The sequence below is a fragment of the Paramormyrops kingsleyae genome, unplaced genomic scaffold (assembly GCF_048594095.1).
Source record: "Paramormyrops kingsleyae isolate MSU_618 unplaced genomic scaffold, PKINGS_0.4 ups28, whole genome shotgun sequence".
Lineage (NCBI taxonomy): Eukaryota > Metazoa > Chordata > Actinopteri > Osteoglossiformes > Mormyridae > Paramormyrops > Paramormyrops kingsleyae.
This window is the reverse complement of record NW_027325966.1, coordinates 367,445-387,410: the sequence shown is the minus strand read 5'-3', so window position 1 is coordinate 387,410 and position 19,966 is coordinate 367,445.

The window sequence follows — 19,966 nt, the reverse complement described above, 5'->3', positions numbered from 1 at the left end:
ATTGCAGTCATGGATTTTTATAAAACTTAGTTTCCCCTTGTGGGGACTGATAAAGTGGTCCGCACAATGTCAAAATAACAGGCTTTACATTACTATACAAACACACACCGATGAATGCTTTAACAGCTATTTTCTGCAAGAGTTTCAGACTCATATCTGTTTATTTTTATATACCCACTTAGTGTACAGTGAGGGATTGGATGCAAGGTAAGAATAACTTGGGAAGCCACACCTGTTACCAAATCCTTCAATGTGGGCTAGTGCAGATATTTGGCAGCTACAACAAAAGCTGCATGTGAACAGAACAAGGCAGTGGTGTGAACAGATCTTTGACTCATGATGCAGTGCTCTGCTCACTCTCCTCTCTAGAGATCCATTGATTCACAGCGCTTTTCCACTGGCGTACAAGAAGCAGACTGTACCCGGCCCACTCCACAAAGAGACTACAGTTGCAGCATGATTCCAGCTCGCTTCAATTTTCCACTGCAGAAGGTTGTTCACACAGTGTACATCATGATTTACTAAGAGCTCATTTCTGCTAGTATGTCCATGAGCATCAAACACTAGTGGAATTAGCATTAACTTGCATAAATTTGCATAAATCTATTCCATTCAATCATTCTATAATACATTTTCCAAGTAGGAGGTTGGAAATTTTCAAGTTCTGAGTTATTGGGAATGCATCAATTCAATACTACTAATCTATGCATATCAACACAGATAACTGTTCTCTAGTCTCCATGCATTTCAACCAATCAGATCGTCGCAAAATGACCAAGGTTGGATTTCCCAAAAGCAACTGATCTTAGCAAATATCTAACAAGATAATGAATAAGGGAAGTAAAGACGCAAGTAAGGTCCAGGAGTATTTGCGAAAAGCCTTTGTTATTCCAGAATTAATGAACAAACTAAATAGTACTTTGCTGGCTCCTCTCCAGCTTCTGTGTGACAAAAGCACAGACTGACAATAACAGTAAAATTGATTCCACATATATGGCGAAATACAAGTCAAATCATTGCCAGAAACACTTTAAAAATATGAATAATATAACATTTAATCCAAAAACTACCAAAACACACAAAAAACACACAGACTGGATCCCAAATTAAATTATTAGCTGCAAATGTACCCCAGAGGAGTAAATATTTGAAAAATTCTGCAGCAATGTCTCTTACCAGAAATCACACTTTGTAGTAAGCAGTACCCTAAAACACTGTTTGGCGTCATTTCGTACCCTGGAGGGGTTTAAAACTCCATTTAACCGTACTAAATAGCAACATATCATGGTGAAATCACCAAAACTAAAAGTTATTCAGATTAATAATAATTGTATAATTGTCTGTTTAATCTGATATTATAATTATTGCGATACAGTCACATGACCTTTCACCACGTGCAGATTCATTTCATTTCCACCACTCTGTCTGGATACTTAACTTTTTTGTTATGTTTTTTTAAACTTTGTTGATAAAATTTGATTAAATTTGGATGGCATCTGGCTTGTGTTAATATTTTGTTTATTTTTACTCTAAAATATAATAAACATTGTGGTATGAACTGTAGAGGGGAAAGTGTGGGCAAAGTATCTTGGTGTATTCTCGGGTAAGTAAAAGCATACAGTAAATCGCTGGCTTATTATTCATCATATATTATTGTATACATTTTGCTATCTTAATATTGTCCTGTTACGTTAAGCCATTTATTCTGTGTTGTAATGTTAACATTACAGTGCTGTGCCTGTTTTCATTATTACGACTAATTTGGTTTGATTGCACATAAGTGAATGTTTTGTAGGTAAATTACACATCGATTTATTTGCTGTTGCATTATAGTTTTTCACTAGGTCAACCACTCCCAGCAAACTTGCGTTACTCCCACAAGAACCATGTTTCTTATCAAGAAAGTTGGAGAAGTTCACACTATACTATGTTTTACATATTTGTTTGCGCCTGGATGGTAGAGGCTGTTCATGCTGAATCCAATTAAACATTGAAATATAGTTTAGGATTATTTAGAGCGTGTTAAGGCTGTGAGCAAGGAAGCATAGAACACAGAGGTGCAAGTTTTATTATGTATATATTTAAATACAAGTAAAAAACAAAAATCATTTAAGGGCTCAGGAGAGAGGCCGTCGCTTTGAGGAGGTGGGTCACAAACCACAGGCACCATGTTTATATGGCTTCCAGGGTGGAGAGCTCTGAAAAGCAGAAATAAAAATGTCCTTGTTAGTGTGACACATAAAGAAATACGACATCCTTCAATATGCTGATCCCCTTCCTCATCATTTTTTCCTCCTCTAGTCACTATCAATGGGAATTCCATTGATCCCTTCCTCTTTTTTCAGTGGACCTCCTCACTCTCCATCTCTGTCTGTTCTCCTATTTCACACCTCTTCTTCTCCTCTCTCCTTTGCCTAGGCTCCATGCTCCTCATCCGTCCATTCATGTTCGCGTTTTCTTTCACACTTCCTTCCTCTGCCTTGTCTTTCTTCTCTTTCTCTCTCATGGCAACAATCTCTTCTGTACACTTACTCAAAAACCCCTTGATTTCCATTTCCAGCTCAGAAGCTGAATTTTCTAAATCTTCTAATTCATGCAATATAAAATCCACCATCTCCCTCAGTTTCTCCTCTCGTCTTTCCTCCAAGAAATCAATGCACGTTTTCACATCCATTATGAATCTGAGGGTACAAGACAAGCAGCCATTTATGACCTGTCTTAAACTGAAGACTCTCCTAATTAGGCTCCCTCACAAATGAGTGTGCAAACTGCAAACATGCAGAGTGGAGGTATGAAGCCATACAGTGAGCCAATACACCTTTCATATGCCATTCATATTTTGCATATTAATTACGCACAATATATACAGTTAGTGAAGCGTAGTATATTTAAGTAATATTCAAAATATTATTGACCATATTAATCTGCTTCTCTAAAAGAATTACTTCTCAAGCTGGACTGTACTCACCGTTTCGGATCAAACTGAAGTATTCTTCACACTTGATAGTGAAAAGAATATTATAAAATACTATTTCACTAATTTTGAAAAACTTCAAAAACGCAGAAATATTTGAAAGTCTACTGAAGCCAAGTCCTATTCACAATCAGCGGTGGCCATAGGCCTGGCTTTTGATTTCCCGCAGCTTTGACACTGGGTTCTTGTTTAAAATCTCACTGATCTGATTTTCCGTAATGCTTTTTAAGAAAAGGGGGACTATAACGGTCTCATTTTAAAATGTCACAGCTCCAGAGTCGTGCCGATGATTCCTGTGATATATGGACCCCTGCAGACAGTTTTAGCTGCCCACAGCTTCCCACATTGTTCACCATTTGGAAGTTTTTGCTTCCTCAATTTTTCTGAATATTTTAAACCAGTAACTCTGTGAAAAAGTTGGGCTTAGACTCTCCTGAGAGTAGGTTGGCTTTCCAAGGCTATGCAGTCCCACACACACACACACACACACACACAGTCATGTAATCATATGTTTTTGGGCACTGCTCATTCATTTTTATGGGAAAAATGCTAAATAAGTAACCAAGCAAAATACTACAGTTGTTGAATTTTTTTTTTCTCATTGGAGTCATAGATTTTTATTAAATTGAGTTTTTCCTGATGGGGACCAGGAAATTGGTCCCCATAAGGGAAAAAAACAGGTAATCATCATGTTGTGGGGACATTGTGTCCCGATAAGGTAAGGTATACCTGCTCACACACACAAACACGCAGACACACACACACACATATTGGTGTACCTATCTAAATGGGGACCTTCCATTCATTTCTATGGGTGAAAAAAGACTCTAATCCTATTGACGGGACACATAACCCCCACCCAGCTCTAACCTTAACCAAAAGTAAGTTTCGAGTTTTACCAAACTTTGGGGACATTTTGATCAACAAATGTGATCTGTGCAAAGCCAAACAGACACCGACACACACACACTGATCAACATTAAAAGCACTGGCAAGTGAATATGCAAAATATGTAAAAAATAAAGTAAATAAATAAATAAATAAATTGATTATCTCATAACAATGGCAGTACAATATGTATGTGTGTGTGTGTGTGTGTGTGTAAATCCCTCATCCTACTGCCTTGAATGAGAGGATTTTTGTCACTCTATCTGGTGTTTTTTTTTTATCATTCCAATTTTTTATGAGTATGTCAATTTATTCCTCATAATGTCGCATCATTGTTTGCTATTTCTGGTTTGATTAGTGCTTTTAAAAACACAAATTTCCACTTATGCTACTGTAATAAATGGAACTATTTGTTCAATTAATGTTTTCTAGGGTCCTAATTTAAAGTATCACACAGAATCAAGGACTAAATTTGAAGACACAGATGCAGCAGCCACAGATTTCCACATGTGCTCCGTCAACAACTTGAGATACTGCTGTTCCTACGGTAAGATGATGTTCTGTCTGCGAGGGAGCTTGGAGCAGCAAAAACAAGGACCGGCATCATTACCGCAAAGATCATTACCGGGCGCACACACGCCCACACACACAAGCCAATTTAGAGACACTAATTTACCTAAGTACACCTCTTTCAATCTTGGGAGTAAAACAGAGGATCCAGAGAAAATTCATATAACACTAGGAGAACATGCAAACCTCACACACAGAGCAAAAGTGATCTTTGACTCCCAGCCCCCAAAGGTGTGATGTAACTTATGTGTCCTGAGCCTCTGTGCCGTCCAGACCCGAAAAATCACCCAACCATCAGTTTGTTTGTACTGGGCAGAGTCACCAGGGGCTCGTGCCAAGCAGCACAGGGCACAAGGCTGGGGTACATCCTGGGCAGGATGCTAGTCCATCACAGGTCATATACACACACACTCATACACTATGGGAAATTGTAGATGCACCAATTAGCCTAAACAATGTCTGCAGGAAAACATTCATGCATACACCGAGCAGCAGGGGCATTGCTAGAGATTGTGGGCCCCATGAAGGCATATCATATTGGGCCCCCCAGTCCAGACCAATCCAGCTATTCTCCCAATTTTTTAGGCCGCCTGTCATTCAGGGGCCCTTGGAATCATTGTAACTTTCCCCTGCCATTACGGCACCCCTGCCAAGGAGTGATGAGATTCAAAGCCCCAAACCCATCGGTGACAGACAACAGGGCCACCAGCTAAGCCTCCCGGACACCCTACTTTCAAGTCAATACATACTTAAAAGTGTTGAAGTTTAAATGACCATGTGATAATTTCAATTATATTATATTGGGGTCAAAATGACCCCATATTAGTTTCATCATATTAACACAATTCATGTTTAATTGAAGTTACTGAAAACTACCAGCATTAAAGGATGTCAAACAAGCTTTTAAGTAATAATGTGGATAGTATTGGTAGGATAAGGGAAAACACACACACGCACAGGTATTATTTTTCTAAACACACAGGTATTTTTTTTTTAAATAATAATTTTTATATTATTTTTTTAATCAATCAGCATACCCTATACTGGTATAAACAATGAAATGACAAATGCCTTATATGGAGGGCCCTCTGTGATGTCAACAGAACAGAATTCCGGAACTGGTCAGTGATGTCATCGAAGGAAGATTTTTCTATATAAGAAGCAATTGCACCTTCACATTTCATTCTTAGAGACTCTCTCAAAGGAAGCACTGGTGAAAGAGAATCTAAGCTATATCGTTTGCATAATTTCATTATGGGTTTAAGTTGCACAAAGGTGCAGGGCCCTAAACAAAAAAATGTTCAGGGCCCAAAAAAGAAAGGCACTCTTCTCAGGTTCTGGAAGAAGCTGAGGAGGACTACGCCAAGAGATACAGACACTGCTACCATGGCTGAAGGCGGCATTGAGATGGCTAGTGATTGCCCTGCTGCCAAAGAAGATGGTAACGTACAGCAGGAGAGCAGCCCACTTGACAAGGCTGGCTCAGACATGGCAATGGATGACAGACAGCAGGAGAGCAGCCCTCTGGACGAGGCAGGCTCAGACATGGCAATGGATGACAGTCAGCAGGAGAGCAGCCCTCTGGACGAGGCTGGCTCAGACCTGGAACTAGACGACGGACAGCAGGAGAGCAGCCCTCTGGACGAGGCTGGCTCAGACCTGGAACTAGACGACGGACAGCAGGAGAGCAGCCCTCTGGACGAGGCTGGCTCAGACCTGGAACTAGACGACGGACAGCAGGAGAGCAGCCCTCTGGACGAGGCTGGCTCAGACCTGGAAATAGACGACGGACAGCAGGAGAGCAGCCCTCTGGACGAGGCTGGCTCAGACCTGGAACTAGACGACGGACAGCAGGAGAGCAGCCCTCTGGACGAGGCTGGCTCAGACATGGCAATGGATGACGGACAGCAGGAGAGCAGCCCTCTAGATGAGGCTGGCTCAGACATGGCAATGGATGACGGACAGCAGGAGAGCAGCCCTCTAGATGAGGCTGGCTCATGCTGGAAAAAGGTGACAGACAGCAGGAGAGCAGCCCTCTGGATGAGGCTGCCTCAGACATGGCAATGGATGACGGACAGCAGGAGAGCAGCCCTCAGAACGAGGCTGGCTCTGACATTGCAATGGATGACGGACAGCATGAGAGCAGCCCTCTGGATGAGGCTGGCTCAGACATGGCAATGGATGACGGACAGCAGGAGAGCAGCCCTCAGGACGAGGCTGGCTCTGACATTGCAATGGATGACGGACAGCATGAGAGTAGCCCTCTAGATGAGGCTGGCTTAGACATGGCAATGGATGACGGACAGCATGAGAGCAGCCCTCAGGACGAGGCTGGCTCAGACATGGCAATGGATGACTGACAGCAGGAGAGTAGCCCTCTGGATGAGGCTGGCTCATGCTGGACAAACTGTTTTCCAGCAAGCTCACAGAATATATATTTTTTCATAATCATTTTTATATTTGTTTTGAAGAATAAAATATAGTTATTAAGGAACTGTGTGTGGTTTATCTGTTAAACTGACCACTGAACTTTAACATAAACAGAGGAAACATCACATAATGCTATAATCACAAATAACACAAATGCTTCGTCATGAAGCCCTGGGTTTCATCACAAGCGACGCTCTCTGTGAGCGAGTGGAGTCTTTGGCTCTGTAGCCGTTCGTGATGGTGTCTGTATCTCATGGCCTGCTGTTCCCTTGCACACTGCTCTTCCAGTGTAGGTATTGAGGCACTGAGGTTGTCTGTCAGGTGGATGAGGTGAGTAGAGTTGCACCACCTCTTCCAGTAGCTGCTCCAGGACCCTCCCAGGTAGAGCTCAGCCTGACAAATGGTCAGTGTTAGGGTGTACTCACATTTCGCCCGGTTGCCTTATATCATGCCTGAGCATGATTGTTCCCCCCTCCACACTCCCCAACTCGCCTGTGCCCACATTGCGCTTAACGTTCCAGGTCTGAGCATGCTTTCATCATCACTGTGCAATGTTTTGTTTTGAAAAAAATGAAGGAAGAAAAGTGCTATTGCACAGCACAATGGAGCTCATGATTACTGTCCTAATTTTATGGCTGATTTGGAGTCATTTTGGGCACGCAGACACATGGCCATCATATAGACCCATGCTAGTATGCCACACAGGCATTTTTATTTATTCGTGCTACACATATAAGAAGATAGACCCATATTTTACCAAATATTTTTTTTTTTTTAGTTTTTGTGAGTTGCATCAAGTTTTTCCTGGATACTCTTGTCAGCCCAAATTTCCAGCAAACACTGTCCCTCTGCTGTATAGCAAAGTCATTCATTGTCACCATGTCTGTTAAATATTTGTTGCTGCCCAATCTGTACTCATCCCATTTTTCCACAATGCAGTTTTGAGGGGAATAAAAGAGAATTTGGAAGAGATTATGGCTGAGGTGGGAGGGGTCGGCATGATCTCGCCAGGTCGCCTTTTTGTTCTTGGGGCAGATAGTGAATCACTGAGGTTGAGGCTGCAGCCAATGAGCTTCTCTGCTGCTTGGACGATGCCCTGCAGCCTCCGGATGTCTTATATAAAATATTTAATATAAATTGTTGTGTCTAACATTAGGAGAACAGCGATACTGAATGGGCAGTCTTAAGTTCACCACTACATTTTAACACCACGTTCCAGATCTACAATAACATAACCTGAATGTATTATTTTACAAACGACCATTTCAACAGGGTGGCGCGGTGGTTAGTGCTGCTGCCTCACAGCGAGAAGGTCCTGGGTTTGGTCCTGGGTCCTATCTGTGTAGAGTTTGCACGCTGTTCGTGTGAGTTTTCACTGGGGGCTCCAGTTTCCTCCCACGGTCCAAAAGTGTGCAGGATAGGTTGATTGATTATTATAAATTGGCCCTGTAGTTGTGTGTGCGTGTGCCCTGAGGTGTGTTGGCAACTGCCCAGGGTTGGTCCCTGTCTGTGCCCATTGTTCCTGGGATAGACTCCCTGTGACCTTGGTTGGGATAAAGTAGTTTCAGAAGATGGATGGATGGACAACCATTCTGTTGAATGTATTTCATTATTCTAATTTCAGTTCCAATAATGACTTTACCTTAAGAAGAACAGTGTTCTTTACTTTTTAATCATTTTCCCACTTTTTGCTGCTGTTCTCAAGACGATGACAATAATGATAAACTGAGGTAAGCCTTCAGCAGCATTTACAATAGTATGGTGTCCAGCTAGCAGCATTTACCTGGTCACACTGTAATGGTGTCACGTCGAGGGCAAGGACAGAGGCTAAGACAGGCATGGAGGAAAAGCAAAAGGGGCTTTATTAAAGAAAACTACACTACAGGAAGGGCAAAGGAAACAGACCACAAGGGGTCCAAACAGGGTAGGGAGGATCAGGCAAGAACACTAGACACAGGACACACTGGGGAGCACATGCAGGCAGCAACATCAATGACTGGACTGAGGATCGCAGGACTGAAGGACACTTTTTACAGGACATGTGAGGGAGCAGATGGGACAGCGGGGAAGACAGCAGGCTATACGTACACTAAGATGGGAGACACAGTGGAAGAGGGCAGGACAAGACACCAGATGGGCACTGCTGCGGGACAAGGGCGCAGAGACCGAACACCATTAGGGGACGAGACAGACCAGGATAGGCAGGGGCAACACCAGCACAGGGCACTCTGGGGGCAAGATGGGACACCACTAGGAGAACTGGGGACAGACTAGGGACAACCAGGATGATAGAACGTACATCACACAGCAGGACAGGTCCACAGACGAGTGATAACACGGGACAAGAAACATTTCGTGTGGATTACAGGAGCCGGGGAAGACGAGAACGGCCGTTAACGGGGCCAGATAGAGGACACAAGCGGGGCAAAGGGCCATATGGACTGCTGACCCGACAGGACAAGACCACGCAGGAGTAAAGAAATGGATCACGATCGGGTAAGAGAGAACTAGGACCAGGACGAAAACACAACAGAACACCATAGAGACACACTGGGTACACAGCAGGGCAAACATGATGCTCAGACAGGGGCACCGCACTAACAGGAACCAAACACGGGCAAGAAACCAGAAAAGACAGGGAACGCAGGGCACAACTGACACACAGACTAACACAGGGTGGACAGCTGAAGAACAGACAGACAAGGGAGAACCATGGGCCCAGGAGGAGTCAAGGTGGGACAGGGCACTGGGGCAGGAACTGAGGCAGGGTAAGCGAACAAACATGGGGGCGCTACAGGGTGAGCTGGAAATGGGCTTTGGGAGAACAAAGGTGGGACAGGACCTTGGGGCAAAAACTTATCTGAGGCAGGAGGGGACAGGACTGAGCTAGGGGGTCTGCTGGTCCCCAGAAAGCAGGGCGTTGACCCTGGGACACGAGCCCCTGCTGGGTCTCGGGAGGCCAGTAGGGCCAGATCGAGCCAAGGGGAAGGCAGGGTTGGGGCCGAGAGGCACTGTGGGCATCGCCAGGATGGTAAGGCAGTGGGGCGCTGTCGGGACCATAGGGCGGGGAGGGACACCGTCGGTACCACAAGCCTGGGACCTGAGGGTGAAGGGGAACCTGCAGGGCAAGGACATGGACGGGGGCAGGAACAGGAACCAGAGAAACCGGAGCGGTGGCCACGGATGGTGGCTTTTCCCAAGGACAGTGGGCTGGAAACGTCTTGGACCTGGAGTGAAGATAGAAACAGAGGAAGGGAACAAGCAGAGGGTGTGGGGGGAACAAGACTGCAAGACAAGTTAAAGTTTATGGGAACACAGGTGACCTGTACAACATGCCATCCATGAGGGATAGGGTGCTTAATAAATAAACAATAAATAAAACACAAATACATAACAGGGCTAATCATTTTTATGTGTGTGCAGTTTAAACAAAATGAAATCAAATTAAATTACCTGGAGATTTTGGAAATTCTGGAATTCTGAAAATTAATACTTTAAAGAGCAATTTAAAAATCTACTTAGAAATATACATTTTTCTCTTAATAAACATTAAACATTATTATGAAACATTCCACATATACATCTGAAAATTTATCACACTTAATTCATTATCTTAGATCCTGTTTCAATTATTTAATGTTTCTCAAACAGCAGCAGCAGAACCACAACTTCATCTTCTTCGTATTTTGGCTCTTCTCTATGTAAAGAGCTCTACAAGCTCAACTTTAATATTAATTTCCCACCACTTCTACCTCTTCTATCTCTACATGACCCACATCTATCTCTACATCGCCAGTTTCCTCCTGACCTCCTTCTCTATTTATAATCTCAACTAGTACATCACTTACTATAATTTCCAATATGGTTACATCACTCACCATGTCCGCACCCTCAATAATTACCTCCCCTACTTCTACCCCCACAATCTCAACATTTACATCCCCAGAATTTACTTCTGCAAGCCCAAACTCACACACTTGGACTTGCACAGCCTCCACCTTCACATTTCCTTTCGTATCCTCCGCCTTCAGGTAAATTATCCCCCCCTCCACCTTAAACACCTTCACATTCACCCCCACCTCACCTTGCTTCCCCTTGCTTCCATTTTGCATTTTATTAATGCCTACATTCAGGTCTGCGGCCTCCACCTGTACACTGGAGGTCACCCCCATATGTTTTTCCCTCTCTGCCACCTCCACCTTTTCCCCACTAATCGCACCCTTTACCTCATCTATCCCCTGAGTGCTCCTATTCTTCCTGACCTTCTTCTTTTTCTGAAGGTAGTACGTCTTATAAATTCCCCACTCTTCAGATGTCAGGCCGTAATTGCTCTGAAGAGTCTCAGAGCCTTTCATGCTCACACCCTCCCCTCCCTTACACCAGTCAGTCACACCTCCCAGTCCCCCCATAACCTCCCCAGTCTGGACAGTGGGGGGTGTCGCTGGTGAGTACTCCTCCAAACCTTCCTTATCTCCCCAGTCGATCACCTCGTCCCACAGGTCCCAGGCTCCCCAGTACTGGTCGTTGGTCCAGGAAACAGCTCTCGCAATTCTCATTCTGGTGAATAAACAAGACGTAAAATTAACTAGCCATCTGTCATACTCGCAAAGCCAAACTAGGCACTGTATTTATTCAACTTCTTTCCTAAATGCTATTCATCAAGAATACCTATGGAACGGGACGGAGCCTTCATTAGCTGCTCGTGGCGTCGAGGCTACTCCGGCAGTAACGACCGAATTGCTAAAACTGCTTCACAATACAGTAAAGCTTGCGAAATTATGACGCTGCTTCGATACGCTATAACATCACCATGATACCGAACCTAGCAAAAGGTTAATCTTACTTCAAGAACATGGGACATTTAAAAAGTAAACGTATAGGCGATCTTTTCAGAATAACATCTTCAGATGAAATGCATTATCACAGGCCGGATGAGTATAACCAATCATATCAACCATAAGTCTTATTGTTTTTAAGTTTAACACAAATATATTCTCTTACCATTTAAATGTAAACAACCATATTTAGAATAATGGCCACAGCATCTACAGTTTAAACAAGTAATTATATATATATATTTCAACGATATTGTGCCGCAAAATTTGCATGTACTATATCAGGACATAAAAATAAATATAGAATTAAATATGCTAACAAAACATAATCTGAAGAAATAGCAAGAAACATAAGAAGAGATGCTGCTCACCTCTGCGCCATCTCTCTGTCAGAAAGTTTGTGTTTAAACAGCAATTATTTTGTTTCTATGGAAACCACCGAGATTTTTAATTGGTTGAAATGTATGAAGATATGTATTGACATTATGTTCAACGAATGAAAACAAAGAAATTTTTGTCAGGGAGGGACGAATTTGTAGCTGGTCCAATCAGGAGTAGTATCTTTAGTTTGTGCATACTGTAGCTGGGCGTGATTGGATATCTAGCCGCCTTTCAAACCCCCAAATCATGTATCTACTTGTCAATAGGAAACCACGCGCAGCTCTGTCTATAATGTCTGTCTGTATTTTTTTTAATGACATTATGTTTTTGCTAGGCAGCATTACGGTAATGCGTAATACCGCTGTATTGGGGTGTACCGCCGCTGTATTCCCATAGCTGGTTGACGCAATTATCATTTTAGCGACGTTGGTAGGGCGACGTCAACTCTCAGCGAATTTCATAGGCAACATCTACAATTCAGGAACTAGTAGGTCTTCAGATAGTTGTTCACGCTTTTGAGAAAGAAGACTATAGTTCTTGTTATTCAAATTCTGTATCCTGGTATTTTTAATTTCGAAGATATGTCATATACAAGTTTTTTGAGAGACTAAATTTTGGTTTGATTTCTATTTTATTTTATGTTAAATAACGTTCATATAAAATCATTTTAGAATTAGTGCAGTGTTTCGTTTAGAATTAGTGCAGTGTCCTTAAAAACTGCATGTTCAAACCTAACGCCATGCCATAACTGCTTTGCAGATATTTCTTTCAGGAATCTATAGAGGATATATGTAAGCCAGTCTGTGTGTGTTTGTGTCTATGTGTGTTTGGGTGGGTGGTCATGTATATATTATGTTGTGGGGACCAAATGTCCCCACAGTGTTATAAAAACATGTTATTTTGACTTTGTAGGGACATGTTTTTGGTCCCCAAAAGAAAAAACTGACTCAGTTTTATAAAATTCTGTTAATGCAATCAAAGGAATAATAATTCCAAAAGTCTTGTATTTTGTTTGGTTACTTACTGTTACTTCTTGCTTACTACTGCAGGGATTTTGGATTAAGGTTGCCATAATTAGGATTGGGGTTATGCCCATACAAATGAATGGAGAATCCCCACAAAGACTCAGATACCTAATCTGTGTGTGTGTGTGCGCGCACACGTGTGTGTGTGTCTGTTTGTGTGTGTGGATTAGGTTTATATTACATGGTGGGGACCAAATGTCCCCCGCAATGTGATAAAAACCTGTTATTTTGATGCTTTGGGGGTGTTTTTCAGGTCCCCACAAAGATCTGTCAATACTAATAAAAAACTAAAGATGCCAGAAGTCTTGTATTTGGTTTGGTTACTTATGGTTAACGTTAGGGCTGGGTAGGGGTTAAGGTTGTCATGTTGGATTACAGTTTTCCTCATAGAAATGAATGGAGAGTCCCCACGAAGATATAATTATAACCCTATGTGTGTGTGTGTGTGTGTGTGTGTGTGTTGTGTGTGTGGTATCAGATCAGTTCCTGAGAGTTCAGTAGTCTGACGCCATGTTTCTGAGTCTGGGTGTGAAGGCCTGAATGCTTTTCCAGATGCTAGGAGGGTGAAAAGATAATGTGAGGGGTGGGTGGGGTCATCCACAATGTTGGTGGCTTTGCGGATGGAATGTGTGATGTGAATGTGCATGATGGATGGGAGAGAGACTCTAATGATCTTCTCAGCTATCCTCACTATCTGCTGGTCTTGTGATCTGAGGCTTGGAAAAACATGTTGTGCTGCTCAACCTTAGCACAATGATATGGGTGAATCATGGACGCAATAGAATTTGGGGATGATTAGTCCATACAGGGACAGAATCATTCCATACCTCAATCACCTCGTACGTATGTCTGCTAGGTGGAGTTGGAGTTGCTCCTAACTGTGCACAGTGGAGTTGAACAATCACAACTTCCCAGAATTTTACAGTAACAGGAGGACAGTGAACAACTCTTATTAATTCTATGCTGTGTGGACGATGTAATCGCCCACGAGTTTGCCTTAATACACAGGACATTCAAGCCATTGCAGAATACAAACCACAAATGCAGCTCCCTCCACCAGCAACGCCAATGTAGAAACTGCCACAAAATCCATGCCCCCTGATAACCAGCCCCTTATATTTTCACTACCGTCGTGGGGACCGTACTACAAAGAGTCAACGCAAGGTAAGCTGCAAAGTGCAAACAAATTTACAACTCACCATACATAGTGCACTACGTTTACTTTGTTTGTACTATGTGTACAGTCTTTGCACCTTGTCTGTTTGGCACTATATGTCGGTCATTCCTGTTATTCAGTGACTTTTCTGTCCTCATGGTTTACTTATATTTTCTCTAACATGAGTCACATATTTAAAACAAATATATATTTAGGTCTTCGTTATCACGTAAACAGAGACAATACGTATTAAAACTTTTATTGATATATGTATTAAGGCTGCCGTGATTAGTGGGCGTAGTCGATGACATGTTCTTCATGAATATCACTACGCAATTATTGGAGTAGTTATTCTCTAAAGCCCTGCAGTGACATGTAGTTTGTTGTTGTCAAAATGGGAGGGGCCAATACAAAGCACGGGTCTTAGGGAATTCTGATTAAATATACAGGCTTATTAATCCTGTTAATATAATTAGCATATGACCACTATTACTGTAAATAAATTCACAAACCGCAAAACTAACACCAATTGTCTGTCTACCTGCAAGGATCTGTCTGCAGACTGAAAAACTGGGGAATGAAGTGTAAACCGACCAATCAAACCACAATGGACTCGTTGGGGGAGGGATTAGACAGAGGGTGAATAGAGATGTGCATCATGAGAAAACAATATGTTCTTTTCGAACACTGAAGCATGCATACTCTATTCTAGTAGATCATAAATATAATATTATAAACTGAAAGTGAGCAAAATAATGCCCTTTAAGCAACAGTAGGCTGCTGTCCATGGTGCTGAAAACCTGGATTGTCAAATTTTACATTCAATTTTTTCACCTACTTTAACTGTAACCCTCTTATTTTGTTGGCAGTGATGCTCTGTGAAGTCTACAGAGGTGGGTATAGAAAGGATTAAAGTGGGTAATATGTGATTTAGATTAACTATTTTAAACCTGCATTGTAAAATAAAATGTGAACAGATGAAACACCAATACATTCAATCAATTAGTCCTTGTCTGAAATGGTCAAATTTTCCTTTTAAACAAGAGATCTTTTTTTTTCAGAACAGTCTGGGTGCATCTTCTGTCCTACCAGACCGGGGTCGTGGTAAGAGCACTTCTTCTTAAGAAGTGGTTCTCAGTGGTTGGCTCACCATCTCCTTCGACAAGGAGAGAATTCAAATCATGTGGTTCTTCTGGATCTTCAAAAAAACCCAATCAAGACTCCAACTTAGCAACACCTGCAGTTTGTTGTTGCAAATAATAAAGTATTTGAGTGACTAGAGGGGATACCTGACTACCTAAGAGAGAAGCGGATTTATCCAGGACTGGGTCATGGACAACTTTGGCATCTGTTCCTGTAATGAGCTCATAATCATGGAGTTTAAGGATATGGCTAGATAGGTCCAGGAAGAATGAGCTTTGTGGGGGTGGGGGCATAAGCAGCAGCCAAACAGATCTTACTTCCCCCAACTCAGACAGGATACAGCAGAACCTGTGGTGAGCATCAGCCCCAGAATCGAGAGTGAAAATTTGAGGGGCAGGTTGGACATTTAATTAAACAACAGCAACAATGTAACAGTCATGCAATTTTGTGATTAATAACTGGGGTGGAGACAGCAACTCCTGGATGGGCAAACAAAGCAATCAGAGCTGCTACAGGGAAGCACATTGCACAGCAGCCATAGCGATCATGGTGACCTGCAGGAATTGGCCGGCGAACTCGGTGCAGTTCAATGGCGTTAAATAGGGAGAGTTCCAAGATACTGGAAGTCATCCATGGTAATATTCACATCCTCAGGAGTATCATATAAAACTTGTGTAAGCCTCAACTCCTTCAATGCCCTGATCGGGGCATTCATCACTTTCCTATCTGCAGCTGTTTTAGCACTAAAATATTGGTAAAAAAAGAGATTCTCCTACAAAAAGTCAGAAAAGTCAAAGTGCATGATAATAGGAGGGGGACGTGAAGAGTTTTCTGACGGCCGTACAGCCTATGAGCACAGCGAATGGCTGACTGAAAGGCAGAGAGCTGAGGGAAAGTAGGGGCCTGAGTTACTGTATCACACCCAGCCAGGGCGTTGAGGGTGTCCGGCTTGGTGACCTCAGGATTAGGTCTCTGCCTTTTGCAGATGATGTGGTCCTGTTGGCCTCATTGGACCGTGACCTTCAGCTCTCGCTGCGACAGTTCGCAGCCAAGTGTGAAGCGGTTGGGATGAGAATCAGCACCTCCAAATCCGAGACCATGGTCCTCAGCCGGAAAAGGGTAGAATGCTCTCTCTGGGTCGGGGATGGGGTCCTTCCCCAAGTGGAGGAGTTTAAGTATCTCGGGGTCTTGTTCACGAGTGGGGGGACGATGGAGCGGGAGATCTACAGGCGGATCGGTGCGGTGTCCACAGTGATGCGGGCGCTGCATCGGTCTGTCAAGGTAAAGAAGGAGCTGAGCCAAAAGGCGAAGCTCTCGATTTACCAGTCGATCTACGTTCCTACCCTCACCTATGGTCACGAGCTGTGGGTAGTGACCGAAAGAACGAGATCGCGAGTGCAAGCGGCCAAAATGAGTTTCCTCCGCAGGGTGGCTGAGCTCTCCCTTAGAGATAGGGTGAGGAGCTCGGTCATTCGGGAGAGACTCAGAGTAGAGTCGCTACTCCTCCGCATCGAGAGGAGCCATCTGGTCAGGATGCCTCCTGGACGCCTCCCTGGAGGTGTTCCGGGCATGTCCCACTGGGAGGAGGCCCCGGGGAAGACCCAGGACATGCTGGAGGGACTATGTCTCTCGGCTGGCCTGGGAACGCCTCGGGATTCCCCCAGAGGATCTGGATGAAGTGGCCGGGGAGAGGGAAGTCTGGGTTTCCCTGCTGAGACTGCTGCCCCCGCGACCCGACCTCGGATAAGCGGATGGATATTCTTGTACTGTCCACTTTCTCCCGTGACAATGCAAATTTCCCACTTGTGGGACTAATAAAGGAGTATCTTATCTTATCTTATCTTATCTTATCATCTTAATTAGGGAATCTCCAGTGTGTGACTGCCCTCTAGTGGATAAACAAAATTCAACTACATAAGTCAATATTATAGTGTTTTCCAATCATTTTCACACTTGTCTCAATACCATGTCCACTTTTTCAAAACACTTCACACTGTGAACTTTACAAACATGCACCTGAGCATATCAGTTAACTTTCGGTGCAATATGCACTAAAACCACCAGAACACTTCACACTTCACCCAAAAGTGACACACGCTGCCAAACCTATAGCACACGCACTCTCTCACAAGATGACTTTGTCACACAAAGAACAATGCATGAAAAAACACAAACAACTTGAAGCGCTGCAAAATGCATATATATGATGTGTTGTTGTATCCTATATTTTCACACGTTTATTGCAAAGTAAAAGAAAAACGTATGCCATTTCTTACAGTAAACATTGTAATACAAACAAATAATACAGTAAATAAATTCAGCTGCGCAATACACTGGAAAAGAAAAATACATTACAGCCACCTACTGAAAGTACATTACATTCAATACAGAAAAAAACAAAACAAACATAGCCAAATAGCAAAGTTTGACTGTATACAGTTAAGTATACTGTTGTCCTGGACTAATCCATTTGGTCCCTTGCATTTGGCCATAAATTTTCATCGACATCACACTGAATATTTTCTCTTGCAATACACCAAGGAAAAAATCTCTTTGAGTGTCTTATCCAGCTCTGGATGTCCTCCACATGGATGTCCACACACCCAGCAGCCATTGCATCTAAAAGCGACATCTGATCATGTGGGCGATGGTCATATACCTTCCATCCCCATGCAGAAAAAAATCCTTCAGTCGGGTTGAGGAATGGAGAGTATGGTGGCAAGAATAATGACATCATCCAGGGATGGGCTATAAACCACTCTGTGACTTGGCGGGAATGATGAAAGGCCACATTGTCCCACACAATCACAGATACCAGTAAATTCTTCCTCTCCCTCCTGTGGGAGGTAAATGCTAAATCCTACAGTAGTGGGTTACAGTAAAGACAAACGTGCATCGATGCATCAGTTTTTTCCTGGAGACTTCCCTCAAATCACACCACTACAGTAATATATACACCAATCAAATGCCTTCAGTCAGAATGCTCTACATAGTGTATAGTACCTGTTGCTTTGCCTGAAAATCCTGACAATTGATGCCTCTGTGGATCTAGGCAGGTGGAGTGGAACTCTTAGACCCACTTTCCTCAGGGACAGACCATGATTTCCAACATGGTCAAATACTGTGGCTCTGATTTCATCAGTAGCCAAGATTCTTCCTCTTCCTCTCCGTTTGTGTCTTCTTGCTCTTCCTCTGCCTCTTACTGCATCCATTTTTCACTAGCTAAAGAAAAATGGCAATGGAAAATGCCAATCCAAAGATTTGCACATATGGCAAATTGGCACTAACCTCACAAATTACTAGATAGGTGCTTAGCTGAAATTATAGGCAGGTATGTGTTTTCATTCAGCTTTCCAGCTTCAAGCATTGTAAAGTGCTGTAGTTGTACAAAGTTTTGCTGGTGGCAAACACTGACTGAGAGAAGTATTCATGAAATTTGGGGGAAGTGGTGATTGAATGCATATTGTGTCAAAGCAATGCAAAAGCATACATAGTTTAGCTCACATAGTCCAATTTTATGGTGCATGTGTTAAGTGGACAAGGTAAAAAGTGGACATGGTATTGAGACACGCGTCAAAATGATTGGAAAAAAGTGTAATACATTTAACCCCCGTATGTTTTATGGCTTCACTGTGAGGCTTGACTTATTTCCCTCCTCAATGATCAGTTTAATATAACTGGTGAAGCTGTAAATTAGTTTAGTCATGACTTCAGAAGTTACCCTGACAAGGGATTCTGTACAATCAGAGATGGAGCTGCTGGTTGGGCTGGTCATCGCCTGCTTTTTCTGACTGATGTAGGTCTGAATGTAAAGTTTCAAACTGCTTAATATGTATTAATCTGTTTTATAATGTTCACACAAAAACAGCTTTTAATGTGTGTTGCACCTTACATCTCCTACTGTACAATGTGCTTCTGCATTTGATTCCTCCTTGACTGGGGGGTAAAGAGAAATAACTAGCAAGAAAGACAGAGAGAAACTTTTCGGAGGTGCTATTGTACAAAGTTGAACTGATTGTCCAAAGACTTCTTGCTGTCAAATTTAAATGTGATTTTTGTGTCTCTTTCAGTAAATTATCTTGAAATACATTGATATCTGAAGTTAACTGAGGCCCTTGCTATTCATTGTGTCCGACTCTCCAATCCTTACCTCTCCCTACAAACCTAGACACTGGTCCACTGTAATCTACCTGCATGATCGGGTCGCTCCTGTTGGTAGCAGGTTACATGTCAGACCACTGTAGATGCAGCAGTATGCATTGCAGCCTCTTATGTGCACGCAATGAAGGTACACTGGTGAAGCTTCTCCATGCCATACAGAATAGGGAAGCACTGGAGGCAGTGTGTGGCTCAGTGGGTTAAGCCTCTGTGGCTGTGATTGGAAAGTCACTGGTTCAAGCCCAACCTCAGCATGTCTGTGGCTGCTTTAAATGAGGCCCTTAACCCCCAGCTTCCTGGGCACTGCCATGGGTGGCTGCCCTTCACAGCCAGGTTCCCCTTTGCCTAAGGAGAGCAGTTTGGGGGAAGGATAAAGAAAATCTTTCCACAGGCATCAATGAAGTAT